This window comes from Polyodon spathula, chromosome 4 (genome assembly GCF_017654505.1).
Source record: "Polyodon spathula isolate WHYD16114869_AA chromosome 4, ASM1765450v1, whole genome shotgun sequence".
Classification (NCBI taxonomy): domain Eukaryota; kingdom Metazoa; phylum Chordata; class Actinopteri; order Acipenseriformes; family Polyodontidae; genus Polyodon; species Polyodon spathula.
Genome location: NC_054537.1, coordinates 63456445 through 63465298, shown reverse-complemented (window position 1 = coordinate 63465298; position 8854 = coordinate 63456445).

Below are 8854 nucleotides of genomic sequence, written 5' to 3'. Positions count from 1 at the left end.
TCTAAATTGTCTGTGTGGAGTTTGCATGTTCACCCTGTGTTCGCGTGAGTTTTCTCCCGGTACTCTGGTTTCCTCCCCACAGTCCAAAGATATGCTGACTAGGTGAATTGGCCTCTCTAAATTGTCCCTTAGTTGCCCTGCGATGGACTGGCATCCCATCCAGGGTGTAGTCCTGCCTTGCACCCTGTGTCTGCCGGGTTAGGCTCCGGCTCACTGCGACCCTCTATAGGATTAAGCGGTTACAGATAACGGATGGATAAATTGATACCTACCACATCCTCTGAGTGTGAAAAATGTAAGTTACAAACTGAGAACATTATACATGCATTTTGGGGCTGTGTTAAATTATTAAATTAATTGCAATATAGCAACAAATTCACAAATACATTTCTGATATTTACAAAGGCAAACATTGATGTCTAGCTTCTGCATATTGATGCAACATCTTTTGGGTTGTCATTTAATAGAAATTATGTTAAAATTGTCTTTAGCTATTGTTCTTTGATACTAAAACAAAGTGAATCCTTAAATACTGGAAAGGAGAGAATGTCAAATTTTCGCAGAATGAAAACGCCTAATGCAATATGTATTACAGCTGTAGAGGCTTGTGGCAAAGTGGTTAACAGTGTGCAGGTGCAGGAGTGCAGTGGTGATCAATAAACAGACATACAATGATAATCCAGGTGCAATGATATTGTATTTGTATTCCAATGGTCTGATGACAGCAGTGTGTATTGCTCTGGTTTAATCCACAGGTTGGTCCCGAAATAATAATAGTCCTAATCTTAAACACCCACACATAACTCAAACACAAACACAAGCCCACAGTGAGTGTGATAGTGCTCGTGGTGCAAATACAGTTAATCGTGCACAATGTTGAAGTGATGTCCGGGTAGTGCTGGCCTTTGGCGACAGCTCAGGATTGTATTTAGCTGTCTAATAACAACAAAGAAAGTGGTTCTTTAGACACGACAAAAACAAACAAAGCACTCACAATAACAGCACAGGTTCTCCTTCCAGTTCAACTTTTAACCATAGAAAGAAACAGGCCACTTCGCTACATCCCCTTTTGTATCGTCACTCATGACTGTTTGGTTAACGAGTGCAACCACTCCTTCAATCCGCGGCTGTCACATCGTTTCACTTCCGGGTCAATGATTTAGCGTTCCGTAGCTGTGCCCCCTTTCTAGATGGCCGACTTCCTTCTAACCCTAGGAATTAATTGTCTGGCCATCCAGTCCAGGTCACTCTGTACCCTTTACACAGCACCCTCACAAGTCAAGAGGGAGATTTATCATCAAGAACCATTCTGTCTCTGTCACAAGGCTCTACCAGAGAGATAAAGAAAAATGTAATTACTTCCTTAAAATGTGGGGCCCATTTTTAAATAAATTACAAAAATAGATATATGATATATATTATTGTCGGCTTACTACAGTGACTTAAAATAAGAATAATAATAAGAGTTTTCCAAAATAGTACTTTAAACTAGTGATTTCCTACATGGTTTTACATATTAACAAGTTGATAACACTAAGGCCCATGTTTTAAAGGTCAGCTCATTAATGATACTGCTTGTTACTTGTAGTCCTTCATAGTTGTTCGTATTGCAATTACTTAAATATACAGTATATTTATATTTTTGATAAGTCTGTTTTAAGGCACTGACTAGAAGCTCAGCAGCTGATCCTCAGTTCTAGTTGTCTACCATAAACATGTGTTATGTAGGCTTGATCTGCCCAGGTGTCTTTATATTAGTAAGACCCAGCCCCATCTAGTGCACAGCAGTGTGTTGCAAGCAAAACTGAATTACTTGTTTCTAAAGTGGAAGATCACTAGATAGCATCAGCACTTACTTCTATAAAGACGCTTTGCCCGATCTGGCCTAGGTTTCTCTATTTTTCCTACTTTTTTTTCTTTTTTTTTTTTTAAATGTCCAATTGTGTTTAGGCTCAGCTCACCAATACCACCACGGCTCTGACTCGGGAATGGTGAAGACGAACACACGCTGTCCTCCGAAGCAGATGCTGTCAGCTGACTTCTTTTCCCTCTGCAGGCCCCCCATGCAGGCAACCCAGAACTACAGCGTCAAGGGCAACGCAGCTCTGGGCAGCTTACAGGCAAGCCCGCAGGTGTCCTGCCAGTCTACAGGGGTCGCTGTTGCACTGTGAGCCAAGGACACCCTGGCCGACCTAAGCCCCCCCCGGCGCTCAGCCAATTGTACGCCGCCCCCTGGGAGCTCCTTCCCACGGTCAGCAGTGGAATAGCCTGGACTCGAACCGGTGACGTCCAGGCTATAGGGCACATTCTGCACTCCACGTGGATCGCCTTTACTGGGTGCGACACTTTGGAGCCCCTGGTTGCTTATATCTATGGCAAGCAGCTCAGGAAAACAAAAAAAAACTTTAACAAACATTTAAAAACACACACAAACAGTAATTGCAATAATAATAACTGAAAATGACTGCAATCATCATAAAAAAGGTAATGGGTAGTAAAAAAAAAAGAACAATGCAGCAAGTTGTGTTTTGTATTCAGTAAATGGCATTGAAAATGTGTGAACAACAAGCAGGTAGTAGTATTTTGTGCTCTTTAGACTCAGAACTCATCCATATGTTCTACAAGGGTTCAAAGCTTGTGTCCTGTCATCATTAAAGTGTACTCATCCACTTTTAACACACTGAATCAACATAGCTATAATAACCCAGGTGTTAGTGACTGCCTGATCTCATCACAGAGATTATTATCCTTATTACTCTTTTTTAAATACATAATTTAATCACTTTAATCATATTCTGTATTATACCACCAAGGTGTAAATCCTTCACAACAGCACTTGTTTTGTATTGCAGCATATACAGTGTCCTCCTTAATAACAAGTCTGTGTTTTGACTACAGTAATTGCTAAATGGAGGGTATTCAATTCATCCGTTTACTTTGAGATGTCTGAAAGAACTATTTCTCATATAAACCAGGGGGCACATTAAAAAGAAGTCCTGAAGTAGTTTATCATGCTTTTTTAATGCCGTTCAACCTACTTTCATATGTTACATACATGAAAGCACTAGCCGAAATGTTTGTTGACTTGAATTAGCTAGTTAATTCTGGAGTAGGTTACTAGCATTGAGTCATTTCCAAAGAGGATGTCAGTCATTAGCAGTTAACAGATACCATTGCATGTTAATTAAATCCAATTATAGTCAACCTAACCACTAACACCTTGGGAGGGGTGGGGGCTACATTTTTAGTGTTTGTTTGCATATCTCTTGAGAATGACTTAGCCAAACAATTGCAATCTATTTGTATTTGACACCATGTCCAGTTACTTTACTAGGTCATTCTATATAGAACTATGCAGATCTTTCTATAATCATTGTTGTGTTTAGCTTTTAGAACCATTCACAAATTCTGAATTCACAAATTCTGAACAGAAAACCCTTTCCTCGAATAGAACCCTACTTATGGGTTGCAAATGGGATCGTTCATATTTATGAAAACCCTTACGGTTCTATTTCGAACCGTTTGGTTTATTTTTTAAACCATTATATAGAAGCTATTCTTTTCTATATCTAACCTAAACACAAGTGTTCCACTGATAGGGACCCTGTATTCTGTTTAAAATGCCCAGTCAAAAATACCAGCCTGTTTTTGGGACTGACAGTTTGCCAAAAGTTGGTCTGAAATTATCACTGACATTACATAGCATTGCAGGGCGATATGAGTGATAACCAAAATTATGAACAATGTCAACCAAATGTAATAATTAGTTAAACAGTTTATGAAGCTGTTAAAACCACTTGGCAAGAGGGGCAAGAACAAAAAAGCATTCTGTAATAAAGAAAGCCACTGTCTCGCAGAAATAAATACACTATCTTATATTAGAGACAGAAGGATTGTTAGATGTTTCACGTCACTCAGACCCCTTCCTTACTAAATATCTTGCTATCTCTCAATAGAAAACTGTCCCCTACTCAAATATATACAAAGACTCAGTCTCATCAGTATCTCCTCGGCAGAGGCACAGAGCGCTGGCAACAACAGTGATGGGCACTTCGGTAGTGACGCTGGCAACAACAACGCTGGGCACTCCAGAGAGGCGCTAGTTCAGATGGCAGCTCCTGTCCACCTGGAGCTACCTTTCTGGCTCTTGGGCAGGTAACTCCTACCTCTTTGGCTCTTGGGTAGGTAACTCCTCATTCTCTGGTCTTTGGGCAGACAGTTCCTCCTTACTTGGTGCTGGAGACAATAGCTTTGCTTGCGTCTGGGAATGGCAGATCCTTCCATTCTATTTTCGGACAGGCAGCTCCGCCTTCTCTGGCATTCTGGCAGGCATCTCCACAGTATTCACAAACTCCCCACTATCCCATGGGGCATGGAAGGCAGAGAGGTCCTTCTAGTGCTGTCTGGTAGGTGGCTGGGGTTGGACCTTCTTGTGAATTCCATCTCGAATCTTGATAAGGCCTCCATGAATTGCAGATTGTCATAGGGGCACGTGTCTTGGAAGTGTCCAAACTATTCACAAGCTCCGCACTATGGAGCAATTTCCTCCGCCAACTGCCTCTGCTTGTCTTCCATCTATCTATTTATTTCTTTTTTTCCCACTGCAGTTCTCTCTAGTGGGTGGTCTTGCCTTGCCTTGGCAGGACTCAACGGATCCGCTGAGATATTAGAGAGACACAGAGAGTTTGTGATTGAAATACTGCACTGGAGTCCAGGTTTTATTAATAATCACAAATATTGCAGGCAGTTGCAGTGGTTGGTGGCCGCCACTAGGGTACCAGCAATGGTATCCCTAGTTCGTGACAACATCCACACATATGTACATAATTACAAAAATACAAAACAAAACACTGTAGATAAACAAAACTAGTTAACAAAAGGTGGCCAAGCAGTACTCCCACTAAAAGGGAGGTCCCGCTTCAAAAAATACACATTCTTTTATTATTAAATCATCAAACCATGTTTATAATATAAGCTACCAACGTTATTTACAGAGGCAGGCCTCAGCCCTGCCACGGTGGGCTGTTCTTTTTTTTCTTGCATTTCAAATTTGTTGCTGCAGTGTGGACAGTGTGCCTGAGCCCTAATGCATTGGTGCTCTATTTGCATAACTGAGCTTGCTTCCATCATTTTGCATGTTATGAAAGATACACTAATAGAGCTATAATGATCTGGGCCTGTCTTATCCACAGATCTTAAAATGTGTCAACTTTGCAAGCTTCCAGTCTACTGGAACCTCCCCTGTTTCCACAGTTATGGCCAGTGGCCTAGATATATCCACCTTTTCAGCTCGGAGAATCCGCAATGAATGAATGATTGGAATTGCAGCGGATTTAGTGAACTGTGATGGGCACTCAGGGCCGGTGAAAGATAATTTGGCTGGAGGCCTCCTCCGTGGGTGCTCAATGGCTACCTGCATGAAACATAAACAGTTACATGCATCCCAGTGCCGCAGATAGGAAGTGGCTATGGGCCACCTCTCCCCAGAACGAGGCACACTGCAAGGTGGTGGCTGGGGAGGTGAAGGCCAAAACAAAAGAAGCAACATGGGAGAATAGCACACAGAGCCTTTATATGCTTACTGAAGACGTGTTGGTTAGGGGCGGATTCTCCTTGCAGAAAAGCAACCAAGTTTACAATTCCTTAAACACCCTGTAACCCTGTAACCCTGTAACCCTGTGTGGCAAGATGACAGAGGGTGAGGCTCAGAAACAGTTTCAAAGTTCAAAAATAAAGCTTTTAATCAACAAAATACACAGAAATACATCAAATAAATAGGCACAAGGGCCAAACAAAAAGGTTTCAAAACAAAAACAATTCAAAACAAAACCTTCAAAACACACACTCTCTCTCTCTCTCTCTCTCTCTCTCTCTTTCCTGTAGGTTAAGTACAAAACAAACCTTTATTGTTTTATTGCTGTTGAACTGTCTTAGTGATTTCTTGTTAAATCTTACTTATCCTGCATGTCGTATCGTTTTAAATCTGTTCCATTTTACATCAATTGATTCACCTTTGAATATTCTTGCAGTTCTTACCTCATCCCTTCAAAGTTAGGCCTCCTGAGATAATACTCTTTGGTTTGTATCGCCTTCTGATTGGAACTTAAAGTTAATTACAAAGGTAATCATGTAAAAAATAAAAATGTTGTGTGGACAAGATAAATAAAAGGTGTGAGTGCCATGCCAGTCCTTTTTTTTTAAATTGACGAGTTTTGATTATTTGTCTGAGGTTTTTGACTTCTCATACTTCTTTGTTGTGAGCTGCATTCCGCTACCCTGCTGTTTTCCATTCTTTTGCAATAGCATATATACCGCAAAACACAAAAGCTTTGAACAAAACAAATATGACGGTGTAAAAGTGTATGATAAATACAAAAATGTGTTTTGTATAAAATCAGTTGCAAAAGCATGTTTCTTTTTTTCTTTTTTTTGTATTAAACACTTGATTTACTGTGTATGTTTTGTGTTGATCTGGCAGCACTTTCTTCCTCAGAGCTGAAAGGTTTTCTTGGGATAAATATACGTTTATTATTTTCAGTCTACAAGGTGTAATGCTGGTTGAAAGGTGAAAGGAAGTTGAACTGACATGTTGCAAAAGTCAAATCTTAAAAGTCCACCCCCTTTTGATTGGTGATCCATGTCAGGATGTCACTCTCACACGAAGGCACGGGTTGATTTCATTACCATTGTGCTCTTGCTATTGATTCTAGTGTTTCTTTGCATGAATGGTTAGAAATTGTGTACTATTGGCATTTTCACTTGTCATGTTTCTCAGGGCACTCTTGGAAGAGAGGATATCTGTGTCCAGATATGCTGTTGTGTGAAACACAAAATGGAAATGTTAAAAAAGTGGCTTTCAGAACAAAACACTAATACTTAAAAATACTGTACTGGGGTAAAGATCAATGCAGTATGTGCATGCATTGGTATATAACACAGTGGGCATTTGTTAACCAAAAAAAAGCAAGGATTATAATGTAAAATGTGCATTGCATTCTTCTTCTTCTTCTTCTTCTTCTTCTTCTTCTTCTTCTTCTTCTTCTTCTTCTTCTTCTTCTTCTTCTTCTTCTTCTTCTTCGTCCTAGTTAAATGTCCAAAATAGACTAGACTTCTAAATAAAATTCAAATTCGCATCTTCGTAAAAGAGGATGCTAAATAGGTAGACATTTAACTAATTAAACGAAGAATCAGAGTAGAAGGTCTGCAAATGAAATTCTCAAAACAAAGGGGGGTGGGGTGGTACAGAGCACACCACCCAGAGCCCAATGGTTGACAAAGGCCGTCATGTCGCCAGCAGACTCCACGTGGGCGCGCTTTAAATTAACATGGGACCAGACCAGTAGTAGTAATAATGACCACAAAGTAAGTGTTTTTCTCAGTTCAAGTTAAGTCTTATAAGCTACACATGAATACAGAGTGACATGGATAACACTTTATTTACGCATATGTAAATAACGTTTTGTTTACAGAAGCTTTGAAAATGAATTCCAAGATAAGAGCTGTAAACAGACAGGGGCCTCGGTACCCCTTGATCTCTAACTCAGGATACAAGATTGTTTGTCAAATATCCTGTGAGGATTAATTAGATACATTTATGTAAAAATTCAGCGTCTGACACCCAAGGGTAGGAACGCTACCTAATTAGTAGGCGTTAATTGGAGCTAGTCAAACACATATATGCTGTTAAGGAGCGTGACTGCTTACTAAAAATAACTGACTAAATCACATGGGTCTCATATAATATCCTTAAAACTTCTTAAAATGCAAAAGAATTGCTATACCACTATGCATAATTACGCATTCACCACCTTCAAATTAAGTAAAGATGCAGCCTATATAATGAACTGACATAAGCTCCGATTTAAGGGAACGTAATTTACATGAACATATGCTGCTGTCTTATATTGAACAGAAACTGTCGCCCCGATCGCTGTGCACTAATGTGGTTTTTGTACCAGGGAACCCAATTTCAAATAGCGCTCTGCAGGTTTCAACGCCCATGAATGGTCATTGACAATGGCATCAAAGGTGGTTAGTAAATGGAGATTTATTTAAAACTGTTTTCTGGGACAAGTGAATGAGAAACTGGGCTTGTATAGACTGTTTTTTTTTTTTCATTAATATCATACGGTTCCATTAGGGCCTGCTGTGGAACTTTCTTTTTTTAGTTTTCATATCAATTATATTATACTGAACATCTGTGGATTATACATGTGGTTCTAAATAATGAGTTAGGAACTCTAGAAATATGATTATCTTAATGGGTTCCAATTAAGAACCATCAAATTTGGAACACTAAGAAATATATATATATATACTAGTGTCCAAGAACCCAGGAACCTCTCTTTTCCAACATTGATAGCGTGAGTGGTATGAAAGCACATTGTTAAAAGTACCATGTTCAACTATCAAGTTGATATTGCAGCACCCTAAAGCAAGGTTATTCTACAACAGATTGTTGGATTATTTGTAGCTGTAATCGGTTTACTGGGCTAGTATGCTCCAATTAAAGATGCAGAGATAAATGTAACTACTGCATTTTTTTTTCTACTAAACTGCAACTGTCTTGAAGTATATAAGACATAACAACAAAAATTAAAATAGTTTTGCTAGCTGGCAACCTGCTGAGTGCTTTGAAAAATAGTTCCCGGGAAAGAGTCAAGAAAATCGATGGAATAATAACAAGGACCTGAGTGAAAAGATAGAAGACATTAAATAGATATTAAAGAATCACATATTATTATTATTATTATTATTATTATTATTATTATTAGTTGTGGCAGTAGTATTAAAATGGAGCAGTTATTTTTCCTAAACAATAAGAAACCAAAACAAAATCATTGCTATCATTTTT